Here is a 13480-nt window from a genome sequence, read left to right on the forward strand (position 1 = left end):
ATTGAGCATTGTTCCAGGCAGAGTTGTTATTTGGAATTCTCAAGCTTCAGTTTGCCACTGGCGCCAACTGAATAGTTGTTTCATCCCCACACAGTGCATATAGCTGCTAAAAATGAAACTTGAACAGCCATACTGGTATGTGCAGGACGAATATTAGCCTTCCTGCCAGAGACCCCCACCAATACACTTTCCCATGTTGCCTCCATTGGCCATGGACCCGTTGCTGGGTAGACATCGCTATGAGAATCAACGTCATTTCCGACTCTGCTTTGCGTGCTTAACTGGCACCCTCCAGAGTGTTTCCTTTGAGTAAATGGCGGCGGAGTACCATTAGGAGTGCGCTAGCTCCCAGAGAGGCAACTAAGCGTGGTTTTCTGGACAGCACTGCACCTCCTCCCAGTCCCCAGAAAAAGCTTCATCTTGTCAAAAGATAATGGTCCCTCATTTGAGGTTGTTAGCCGCCTGGTGACCTATCAATGATAGCTAAAAGCTGGAACTAATCATAGTCCAGTCAGATTGCCGCTTCAATGTGAATGAACTAACACTTCGTCCTAACTCATTTGAGCAATGCTGGAGCGTTCGTTAGGAAAATAAATCTCCATCAATGCCATGGGGGTGACAGGGAACTGCAAGTCCTGACAGACTGACGCATGCTTTTGTTTTGTTCTTCCTGTTTCATTTTAAGGCTGGTGGTAAATGTCACGACTAGACCTTGTCTGTTGCTTTAAAGAGCTATTTAAAAGGTGGGCAGAGTTTTCAGACCCGTTTTGGATAGAGAACAGAGGGGAGCTGAGCACTCTAGTTTTCCAGGTGCTGGTTGGGTGGCAGCTCCCTGCTCCTCCACCTTCATTCAGATTCAGAAGATTGTTTGTCCAAACACGGGAGCTGGCTTTTCCACCATTGCTGTGCAGATGTTACTACAAACACAACTGGAAGACAAGTATGCTTTCCAGAAACTGCTCTTCAGTTCAGAGAAAGTCCAACCAGACTACCCCATGAAGAACCAACATTGATAATGACTCCCAAGTTTAAACACTCTCTACAGTTGAAATATTTCATGGCAAATGCATTTCTTTCTGAGGCCAATACATCAGTTCTCTGGATCCTATGTGTGTAGCCTCCCAGGGCATATGGGAATTCCATTCCAAAGAACGCTTTTCAAAGTCAGCTTGATGTGGAATTAGTTCATAATGGAGTCGCTGTTGTAAATAAATTAAACACCGCCATCTTTGCAGCTGAATTTTGTGTTTGTTCAGCGTTGAATGGCAACTCCCTAATCTTTCTCAGGTTAAACATAAGGGGGTCCCAAGAAAGATCAAAGGGAGGCTGCTTTTCCCTTGGATATACATCCCTGAAATGAAATGCCAGAGTTCATGAAGTTCAAGAAAAACACCGGAGAAACATGTAACACGGACTAACTGCTAAATCTAACGAGAAAAGGATCATAATGAAAAACACAGGCCCACCATATGTACAATCAAACTCCTAACTTTAGGGGTGCAACTTTGTAGTAGGTATAGACTCCAGAATTGTATTATTTAAATAAACTTAGAAAGAAAAATCATAATTTTTAAAGTGACTCCCTTACAGAAAATTGAATGTTACTCAGGGCAATCTGATTTTGCCAAAATTTATCTCAGCTTCTTAAAAAGACCCATTCAGTCCTTGACTAATATTAATGTACTACTTCCATGTGTTTTCACAAAATCCTACAGCCAAACCCGTAATCCTCCCCCCATCATATTTCAGCTAAGTCCTGCCCTTGTAATTATCAGGAGGAGGACCAGGAATATCCAGCTGGATTCCAAAGCAGCCGGGCTGCTTCTCAGATGAGGTCTCACCTGGGTCAACAGGATAAACAAAATAAATGGATGGAGTCCTGTCTTATAGGCGGCAAGAGCAGCCGGCCAGGCTATCCAGACGTCTGGGAGTCTGTGAGCTCACCCCAGGCCAGTCACAATGTAACTCTGTGACTTTGGGCCTCTCCTCTCCCTCCCCCTTTGTGAAAATAAGCTTTGAATTCATCACATCTTTTCCAGATCTATTTCATGGTTCTGTTTGCCTGTGGCTCAATTTTCTCATCTGTAAAATGGAATGGATAGTAAAGATAAAGTGATTTCAAACACACAAATGTGTTTAGAACAGAGCGTGGTACAAAAGTAACCACTCGATATATTTTAGTTACTGTCTTTGTTGTCATCATCATCAGACTAGAACATCCAAACAGATATGGACTCGATGGTGACAGGTGTGTTCTGTAGCCTTAGGAAGGATGTGAACTACTATTACCCAAAATGATGACATTCCTCCCAAGTTCTAAGCACTGCACATTTTTAATTGAAGAAAGTAACACAGGGCAGCAAGGGAGACTAAAGCTGGCCAAGAACACTGCCCACATAGTTTACTGGTCACTATCTGAGTTCTTCACGCACACACACACCCACTCAGTCTCAGGGAACAACAGCAATGGGATTATTTATTTAACAAAACAGGGGAAAACAGTTACTGTGGTTTAAAAAAAAGGCCTTTACCATTTTTAGCAGCGTCTAAAAAGCAGCTAAAATGGTGTCTTCCTGCCTCTGCCAACCTGGAACACATGATAGCCAGACTCTAGGCCAAGTTCCAATAAACGAAGACAACAGAAGATACAATAGGAGATGGCCCTGGAGCTGCCATGATGCCCCAGCACAGCACCAGAAAAGTGACATGGCCCTGGAGCTGCCATGATGCCCCAGCACAGCACCAGAAAAGTGACACTCAAAATAGCAGCTGCAGAGCTGAATGACCAGACAGCCACACTCACGCAGTTCGGTGAGGTGTCCCAGCCAGGTCTTTGCCTTCCCTGCCAGGCTATCACAGCAGCAAAACAGGGAACAGTTTCAGTGGCGGGACTATTTGCAAAGCCTCCAGGGGTCCCCCTGGTGGCACAAGGGGTTAAAGCGCAGCGCTTGGAGATCTCCGCCGTCACTGCAGCACGAGTTCGATCCCCCACCAAATAGCTGACCCACAAGGTGCAGCAGACTTCTCCTTTCTCACCCACTGCTCTCTTCAGCAGTGTATTTCAGTCAATCTATCTGTTCTGCTCCCCACTCTGTCTCTGATGAATCCTTTGATCCCCACACCTCTGGCCTATAACACAGTTCTTGTATGCATATGTAAATCTTTTTAAAAAAGGAAAAGCCTCCAAACATTTCTGAGGTTGGTGGCTAGAGGCCTCTTCATGTTCAGAGATCCACAACAGCCATCTGAAAGGTTGGCACAGTGGGGGGCCGAAGTCCGCTGACCCCAAATGCTGATCTGAAATGCTGAATCTGAAAGACTGAATGAATCTGAGCCCTCTTCTGCAGTCCCTTGTATTTCTTTGTTTCTCTGTCCCCAAATGCGGTACTTTTTAGCATTTTTCCTGGGGCTGGCTATCTATGCTCACCAGCAACCCCCTCCAGGGGGCGCCACCGGTTACAAAAGCAGAAAAGAGAATAAGCCAGTTCCTCAAAATAATTAAGCATAAAATTCCCCTACAAACCAGAAATTCTACCGCGGGGAATATACTCAAAAGAATTGAAAACAGGGACTCAGACACTTGTACCCCCAAGTGCACAGCAACATTATTCACAATAGCCAAAGGGTGAAAGTAACCCACGGTCCACTGAAAGATGGAGAAGCACCATGTAATACATATGAAAGAAAGTATTGAACCTTAAAATGGAAAAGGAGGCCCTCCCTGGTGGCGCAGCGGGTTAAAGCACAGCACTGAGAAACTAAAGCCACTTCCGCCTGAGTTCGATTCCCGCCTGCCCCGAGGTGACCACATGGCGAGCCAGACCTCTCCTGACCCGCCCGCTGCTCCCCTCAGCAGTGTACTTCCTCGATCTGCCTGTTCTGCTCCCCGCTCTGTCTCTGGTGAGGCCTCTCGCCGCCCCTGAGCCTCTGGCCTGTACCCCAGTTCTGTATGTACAAATAAATAAATCTTAAAAAAAAAAAAAAAGAGGAAAAGGAAATCCTGACACACACACACACAACATGGATGAAGCTGGAGGACATTACACTAAGTGAAATAAGCCAGACTCAGAAGGGAAACAACTGCATGATTCCACTTAAATGAGTACCTCAAGCAATCAAATTAAGAGCACAGAGTTGATGGTGGTTGCCAGGGCCTGGAGTGAGCAGGATCAGGACTGATGTTCTGTGATTCGAAGAGAAATGTGGGAGTGGCGATGGGAACAACAGTGCAAGTGTGTGCAGGGCTGGACACTGAAAAATGCCAAATTTTATGCTATGTAAATGTCACCACAAAAAAAAAAAAAACCCAACAGAATGAAAGACCCCTCCAGGAAGCTGGGACTCCTTTTGTCTCCTTGACCCTCCATCCCAGTCTCTTGAGAGGCAGGAGACCCTTGCAGACTGGCCAGGGCCGACTCGCGTCTTATACCCAAAGCACAAGCTAACCCAGGCCCAGGATATATGTGGCCCAACTCCCATTGTACAGTTACACTGCTAATTGTTCTAAGTTGGAAAAAATATATTAAAATCATATTTTTAGGTTTTTTCCAACAAATGCTAGGGTCAGTTAATACTTCAATCAGACCCTCAGCAAGATTTCCTGCCCTGCCGCCCACGATTCCCAGTGCAGGGCTTAAATCCATTTATAGTCGGTCACCAGAGAAGGGCTCTCCAGCCAGTCCCAGAGGGCCCCCTGGACGCCCCCAGCCAGGTGTCTCTGCACAGTTCCTGTCACGGTAGCCAGGCCCCTGCCCTGCTCCACTCTAGGATTCAGGGCAGAACCTTCTCCTTCCTGGACATGCCTCACCCTCCCCAGCTAATCAATCCCATCAGCTACAACTCCCAGGTTCCAGGAAACACAACCAGCTCCTCTCAACTCTGCTCCTTTCAGAACAAAAAAATATAAACCACCAATATAGACTCATGCTCAGGAAGTAAGGGTGGATATACAAATTACAGTTATGAGCTATTATTTTCCACCCTCCAGATTAGCAAAAAATGTTTCAGTCTGTCCTGACAGACTCCAGACGGAGGGACAGCCTCTATCTTCTTCTGACAAGGCTGGTGTGTGCAAGCTGGCAGGACCACTAAGGAAACACACTTTTTTTTTCTTGCCTTTACAGATTTTATTATTTCTTGCATAGGAGAACTGGGGTGAAGGCCAGAGGTGAGGGGAACTAAGGCCTCACCCTGTGACCTGCAAGCCACTCCTAAATTTTTATGCACTCAAGCAGGCAGGCCCCATACACAGAGCCAGAGTGAAGAGAATGTCTGCACTAGCCAAACATCAGAGAAGCCCCAGGCCATTAGCCGTAGATTGGCTAACTCAGAGGCTTAGTTCTAAAGCAACATACTATAAAGCAGGATAACAAATAAATTGCTGTCCACACAAGACAACACAAACAGATTCTAGCAACAATACTAGTAGATGAGCAGAGAAAACAAACCTACAGTACTCCTTCCCTGCCCAAAGTGAAAACATCTAAAACAACTATTATTTACGGGTCAGAGATATGATAAGTCTACCAAAAAGGGCCAGGGGTGACAGAAAGGAGAGAGGAGATCTTTCGAGAAGCGCAGGGGAGATGGAAATAGGGAAGGTTTTATAGAGGAATCCAAAGATAATGGCATTTTGTTTTCTTTTAAAGAATTATTCTTTATTGTAAGATTTTTTTCTTTATTTTTGCATAGAAGAACTGGGGCGTAGGTCAGAGGTGCAGGGATGAGAAGATTCACAGACAGAGTAGGGAGCAGAACAGCAGATCTGCTGAAACACTGCTGAGGGAGCAGCAGACAAGACAGGAGAGGTCTGCTGCGCCACATGGGTCAGCTCCCTGGCCAGGGAGCAAACTCAGTCACTTTGCTGAGGACAGCCACCTTGGTGGTAGCACTGAGACTCACCCCCTAGGCCATCAGGGAAGCCCCCAGAATTTTATTTTCTTAAACTGTGCTCATTCATTATATTATCATTCTTTTCAACACTATATAATTTTAAAAATGAAAAAAATTCAAATTGCCCAAAACAATTGGGTCATTGGACAGGACACAGGATTGAAACTAGAACTCCCTACTGAGGCTCTTGAACACGGACACAGCAAATGTAAAAGTTGATTGTGCTTGTTCAAAACCTCAAGTAGAGCAAATGGAGAAGGGTGTCAGAGTCCCAGGAAACTGAGTCCACATCAGGGATTTCAGTAGAAGGGCCTCATTAAAAACGGGAGCCGGCTGGAAAGGAAGGAGGAGAGATGCCCTCTGAGGGAGCAGGTTCCTCAGCGGCGGGGCGGGCCTTCAGCAGCACTGCCCAGCACAGAGCCAGAGAAGCAGAGCCTTGCCTTCTCGTCCCTCCTGCCCTCCAATCTCACTGCAGGGCCTTCTGCAGACCAGCTCTAACCTGGGAACAGTGTATATAGGTTCATTCTGTGTGCTGAGGAGCACAGTGTACCCCCTGAGCCCAAATGGGCAGGCAGAACCACAGCCACGTTGCTGCATCAGCTCCTTGACAGACTCCCTTATCTAATCTCTACAGTTTGGTAAGTTATACGTTTTGTTTTTTATTACATATAAGGAAGGTTCAGAGAGGTTAAGTCACTAGCCCAAGGTCACACAGCAATTTAGAGGAGGAGCCATGGTGTAGACCCAGACAGTCTAATTGCTGAGCCTCCGAATCTGCAGATCCCACATCCTGGAGTCCTACTAATGACTTAGGGCAGACGAAATGTTAACCAAATCCAATGCCGGGACCAAAAACATAAGGATTAAGTAAAATTATAGAATGACAACATCTTTCTGCCTAAAGGGCTATATTTTTACTGCAATTTACATTCCATCCCATTACTCAATCCTATAGCACATTTGTCCCAGTCAATGAGGGGGGGAAGTGCACTGGACTATGGTGATGGCACACGGGGGATTCGGTGATGCGAAGCCCATGGGGATTGCAACTGAGATGGGAAAATGATGGAAAAATAAACTGTGACATTATTTTAAAATATATATTAAATGCTGGTAAATAAAAAAATGAGGGAAGAAAAAAAAATGAGGGAAGGGTTTCCAGGTTAAAACCAGTTGACTTATCTAGTCATACTTGTAAGTTTCCACTTCTGGCTCCCACTGGTTGATGCAGAGTATCCAGAAGGCCCAGACACAGTCTTGCGTCAGCCCTGGAGGGAGATTCTAGAAGGAATGCTGTAGACTGGGGGACTCTGAGGGGTAATTCCCTCTTATCTCTGCAGTATAGAAGGCCTGAACATAGCAACTGATTATTGCTTTAAAGACTTCAAAGTTATTTTATGTTTATTACAGAAATGTTGGAACCCCCCAAAAAAGCACAAAAAAAGAAAAATTTAAATGTGTAATCTCACTGCCCATGTTATAGCTACTGCTAATATGTTATCATACTTCCTTTTTTTTGGTAAAGATAGAATTTGGGATCCTACCCCCCCAGAACTTCCCTGGACTCTTTTTTCACAAATCTTCAGTTTTATAACTTGCTATTGGCCCACCTCTTAAAATTGTATTTCATAAACATTTTTCCACATCATAGAAGAAATGACTGCCACTTAAGATTCCCTCACCTGGATCTATTATTGTTAAACTAATCCCCTATCATTGAACATAGGTTGTTTCCAAATCTTTCGCTATTTTAAGTAGCACTGCCCAGACAAAGATCTCTGCTCTGTTTCAGGACCCTTAGATCTATTAAACGGTTAGGATTATAAAGACAGGACAGTGTTTATCCTGTTCATCCAACCAAGATCAGGACACAGGGTTGTTATCCATTGTTGAATGAATGAATGACTTTCTCATTAGTTCTTTTTGTTAAATCCCTAGAAGGGAAATTCCTGAGCCAAAGAGCAGGAGGATATTTAAAGCCCTTGAGAGAAATTGCTAATTGCTTTCCTGAAATGTAGTACCAATTTACACACCACCCCCCAGCTGAGCCTAAGAGGGTTCTAGCCAAGCTCCATCCCTGGGGGGTGCCTTTCCCAAGCCCTGATTACTGGCCCTCCTAGAGCAGAAGGGGAGAAGGGAGGGCTGGCAGTCCTTAATGTCAAGGCTGCCCAGGGTAGGCTAGGAGGACCTCCTGTGGGGACAAGAGTCTCCCCTCTGTGTCTGGAGAGGCAGAGAAATCCTCCAACTCCCTTCAGAAAGAGCATGCACTTGCAGTCCTCACTTAGAGAATGTGAATTCTGCTGAAGAACTCTCCATGTGCTTAAAATAACCTGAGCAGAAGACCCCAACCAGTAAACTAAGATCTCAGTCCATCTTCAAAGCTCACAAGTTTTATATTAAACTTTTTCAAAGGAGGAAAAGAGGTTTTGAGTTAATGCACCAAAAAAAGAAGAGAGGAAAAAAAGAGAGAATGGCAGAATCCAAGAAACGAACTTTTATGATGTTAAACAAGGGCAAGAGAAGAGAGACAAATATGTCAATTCTCCGAGTCAACATAATCATTCTTATTTAGGTGTAAAAACTGACTTAACCATTCCGGAAGCTAGGGCAAAGAGCCAAATATCACATGGCTTTTTCCTCCTTGTTTTTAAAGACAAAACCAAGGCCTCAGAAAAAAATGAAAAAGTTATTTCTTACACCAAAATGTGACTGAAATGTCGCCCCAGAATTTTAGTGCATGACCTGCTGTTTAAGTCCACTTAGCTGGGGATGGTATTATTTGTAAAGTGCAGAAATAATTCTTGTGATGACTTTTAATGACAGAGCATGGTAGGAATGCACAATTCTCTGAAGGATGCCATTAATGGCTGACATATGTAACGACTATAGAAAATACAGTTTCTAAATTCTTTCCTTTGCACCAAACTTTTGATAAGGAACTTGGTGTTCAAAAGACCACAGCTCCACTGTCCAGAGTGGGGCTCTTCAACATCACTGTTGAAGAGGAGGGTCCTGGCCTCGGGCCCCTTGCTATTGATGGGGGTACCAAGTCCCTGCAGTCCTCAGTCAGCAGGGAGAGCACCACGAGTCCTGCCTGGCTGACTGGAAGCCACATCCTGTCTGCAGAGAGGCTGTGCAAGCCTGACCTGGTCTCCGTCTGCCTCTCACTTATTTCTCTCATTCCAAGTTGTCCCACTTCCCACTACAGACCTGGTCGCCTGCCCAGCTCCTGCTGCCTGGAGGCTGGCACATTTAGACAGAGTGGCAGTGTGAAAACACTAATGCAAATCATGTTCCCTTCACAATGCATTTTTAAAAAATAATTGTACACCTTTGGGCCCTCCCTGGTGGCACAATGGGTTAGGATGCAGCACTGCAATCTGGTGACAGCCACTTCAGTGTAAGTTCGATCCCTGGCCCTGGAGCTGACCCACATGGTGCGGCAGACCTCTCCTGTCTCCCCCACTGCTCCCCTCAGCAGTGTACTTTGTCAATCTGCCTGTTCTGCTCCCCACTCTCTCTGGTGAATCCTCTCACCACCCCTACACTTCAGTTCTGTATGTATAAATAAATAAAATCTTTTAAAAAATAATTATACACCTTTGAGGTAACTGTATTTGGTTTAGGGACATAATTTCACACGTTTTCAAGGGCCCATTGTCACCTGGAGCACCCCAGCCAAGCACCAGTAATCTTCCGCCATCTGACATTCAGCCCCCCTCCACTTTGTTCCCCATCTTCCCTTGCTGGCAGCCTCAATTCTGCAGTCAGGTTTTAGGGTTTATTCAGTGTCATTTTGTCTGTTGCTCCCTTTGAAACACTTTTGACCACAGAATATAGTGCCTGTCCTGGAAACACACGGGAAGCTTGTGAGGTCTCCTTGGGGTAACCAGTTGTGGCGGCTACTGGCCATTCACAGCCATAATGACACCGGCTTGTCTGGGGCAGTCCAGACCCCTGGGGTGGACGCTCCAAGAGGGCTTCAATGCCTCTGGGGCTCATTTCTACCACTCCCTAGTGTCTTCACTCTTTGCTCCCCCTCTCCTCACTACTCGGTACCTTCTAGCTCCTTCTTCCTCTCTGCACCTCCAGTCCCTCCAATGCTGTCTCGGTGGGTGCCGGTGCCGACAGGCATCACCTCCCAGGATGCTGGTGCTTGGAGCTGAGCAATCCCCCCCAACAGGAGCAAAAATCTGCCTCACCGTCTCCGTATCCTTGAAGCACCTGGTCTTGGGCCTTCTTGGTTCTTACTTGGGTCTTGAACAAAGAAGACTGGACAGCAGTCCTGGCTGAGTGCAGCTACTCCAATTTGCTGCCTCTACTGAGAAATGACCCATGGACACTGTGTACCTAAACCCCAAAGCGCCCTAATGCACAGGGAATATACACAAAGCTCAATTTAATAGCATTTTGAGATCTTTGCTTTAGTTCATAACTTATTTCTAAGTTTTGCATTGCATTTCATAATCTTTTCATCAGATTTTGACTCTTTGTCTAGTACTGCATCAAATGAAAACTACTATGAATTTTTATCAAGTGCATAGGACATATTTGGGACAGACCAACTTAAATTTCTGCTCTCTGGAGTACATGGTACACCCCTTTCCCATGGAGAGCCTCAAGGAGAAGCTATCAATCTCCCGCCCTCTGGCCCACTCCCCAGCTGTAAGTAACTGCTTCTCACACAGGCCATCTCTATGTTAAGAGCCCCAGGTAAGGAACAGAGAGACACATGGACAGACACATTTAATAAGGACTCAGGTTCACCTGAGCTGTGCTAGCGAGGCTGGTTTAAATGAAAATAAGTTTGTAAGTCATTGCTAATCCCTCCATCTACCTTAGTGACATTCTAGAAACAAACTCCAAGTCTCCATAGTTTTGTGACTTCTCTTGGCACACATACACAAGGAATATTTGCACCCAGTTTAATAGAGCATCTTACTCTCCTACTCTAGCACAGGGCCCAGAACACAGTAGGTGCACAGAGATATAGTAAATCCCTGTACTCAGCAGCTCTGACCAGCTCTCAGGGCACTGAGTGTCCTGCTGGGAAGCAGATACAAAAACAAGTCACTACGCTCTGGTGTGGCCACAGGTGTTGGGTACACTGTCACAACAGAGGGCTAGAGGGGAAGAAGAGGAAATAAAGGGGAAAGTAAGAGAGAGAGTCACTTAGTGGCCTAGGTGGGTCCAGGGTCAGACAGGCCCTGGTTCAAATCCTGGTTCTCTTTTTGCACTTACTTTCCAGACACAAATTTGTAGCCATTTTGAGCTTCCATTTCCTTTCTCTACATTAGAGATGCGAATAGTAGCATAGGCCTTTGAACACCTGTCAACAGACTGCATGTAGCATTGTGCCTAGAACCCAATAAATAGAAGTTGCTATTATTATAATTATGATGCTGATTATTTCAACAGAATAATGGAAACAGGTTAGGTGTGGCTCAGGAAATATATCCTAATGCATTGCAAAGGAGAATATCCAGTCAGAGTACTGATCAAGTTCTCTCTGGGAGAAATGAAAAAGTGTAGAGAACTCTGCAGTCCCTTCTCCTGTATTGCAGATACTCTCCACAAGATGGCAGCAGTGGCCTCAGGTTCTCACTTTGCCCAACCAGCATTCCATTCATTCATCTGCATTCCAAGCCACATGGCCCCAGAGGCATCTGTGGGGCATATTTTAAGTGGAAAGTGACCAGCACTGCATCTAAAGGATGCCCTTCCTTCTGCAATGTCGTGGAAGCCTAGGATTAAACAGACAAAGATGTTCTGGCTTTGGGAAAAACTGGAAACCTCATGCATTCATTCCTTCATTCACTCCAACAAATCTGCACTAAGAAGCTACTCACTGCACCCAGGCATCCCACAAAGGGGTAACACAGAGAAGGCCCTGCTTGCAGGACCTTACAGCCAGTCCAAAAACACCTGTGGATCATGGGAAAGCGTCTCCTATATGGCTAGTCTCCTACAGGTGAGCACTGCCAACTGCAAATTAATCTCCATACAAACCTGCGGGTGATCACACTGTAAGATTAAAATTTATTTAAGCAAAATAAAAACAAAAATAGGATGCTCACATTGACTGTACTGTGTATGTGCTGACAAGAATGGGAGGGAATTCAGTGACAGAGCTGGTAGAATTAAATTGTGATTCGGGGGTTTGCCCTGTACAATCACTTAAGTTCTTTCCTCCCCCTCAGCTAAGCTCGAAATCTGGGTCGTGCTAATGGAAGCTGTCACCTGGAATGTCTGGGGCAGCTGGGCAAGGTTGCATTCCAGGCTCCAAGCAGAAAAATGCCAGCAATTTGCCTTTTGTCCACTGCAAATTAAAGTAATTTCTATGCAGAGGGTTTCTCCTGTCAGCAGGGAGCACCCCAAAATGTCAGGGATGTTGGTTGCTTGGATAAGCCGTTACCTGGCCACCCCGCTAGGACAAACACATCTGAGGTTGGAGGGGCCGCGGGGTGTAATCAGGTAAAGGACTGCTTGGCTCTTTCACCTCAGCAGAACAAGTGGACTTGGAGGTAGGTAGCAGGGCCATGTCTCCTGTGATTTACCTTCTTCACACCACCTCCAGAATGTGGGCCAAGAGAGGCACTTAGCTTAAATACACAAAGAGATGCTGGATTTGTTTACTGAACTCCATGCTAGCCGGTGACAGTAAAAAATAGCCATGTTTGCTGAAGAGTGCCAGCTAGACACGAGGCTGACATTCCCCCGAAGATCACCACATCCTCAAGGCAAATGGAAGATTCGTAGGGAGTTTGTTGTGACATTAAGCTTTTGGAGAAACTTATGTGTATTAAGCAATAAGGTCTAATTTTAACCCTCCTTTGTCAAACTGCTGAGTCTGGACACTTCACACCCACAGCCAACAACAGAGCTGGCTAGAGAACTGTATTGCCACTACCAACAAAGAAGAATCTATTCCTTCACTAATCCTTGGGTGCAGGGAGAGCAAAAGTGGACACTTGTCAACTGCAAATTAATCTCTGCAATCACAGCGAGCTTGCTCCATGCAGGCCCAAGCTTAGGGACCAACGGTAGGAACAGACCTGGGCTTTCCCTTTCCACAGGGGGAGGTCCACGCCTGGGATTTAGATCAGGAGCAAACGGATAAGCACCTTCACTTACAGACAACGTGTGGTGGCCTGCTGGAAGATGTCACACACGGAGAGTAAGCTTCCTGGGCCTGTGTACTGCAGCCTGCCTCCCCCCTCCCCTCTCCTTCCCCCTCCCTCCTCCTCTCCCTTGCCTCTCCCCCTTCTCTCCCCCTCCTCTCCCCCCTCCTTTCCCTACCCTCCTCTTCATCCCCTCCACCCCTTTGTCACTCAAAAGCACTCAAAAAGTGAATGTCCTCGTTATGACTCTTCCTCCTCAGGTTAAATTGAGGATCAGCAAGTCAAGGCCTCAAAAAGCCTGTCCCTGACCAGGCTTCCTTCTGATGCCAAGTTCAGAATGGTTTTTTCAACTGGAGAGAAAGAGGGAAAACAAAGCCCTGTGGCCGGGTGGGGAGTGTCCACTCCAGAAGGAAGCTCAGTCTCTGGGTTTTTTGTGTTTCACCTGATTGTTTAGAATGAACCTTTTT

The sequence above is a fragment of the Condylura cristata genome, unplaced genomic scaffold (assembly GCF_000260355.1).
Source record: "Condylura cristata isolate star-nosed mole 26May11 unplaced genomic scaffold, ConCri1.0 scaffold00011, whole genome shotgun sequence".
Classification (NCBI taxonomy): domain Eukaryota; kingdom Metazoa; phylum Chordata; class Mammalia; order Eulipotyphla; family Talpidae; genus Condylura; species Condylura cristata.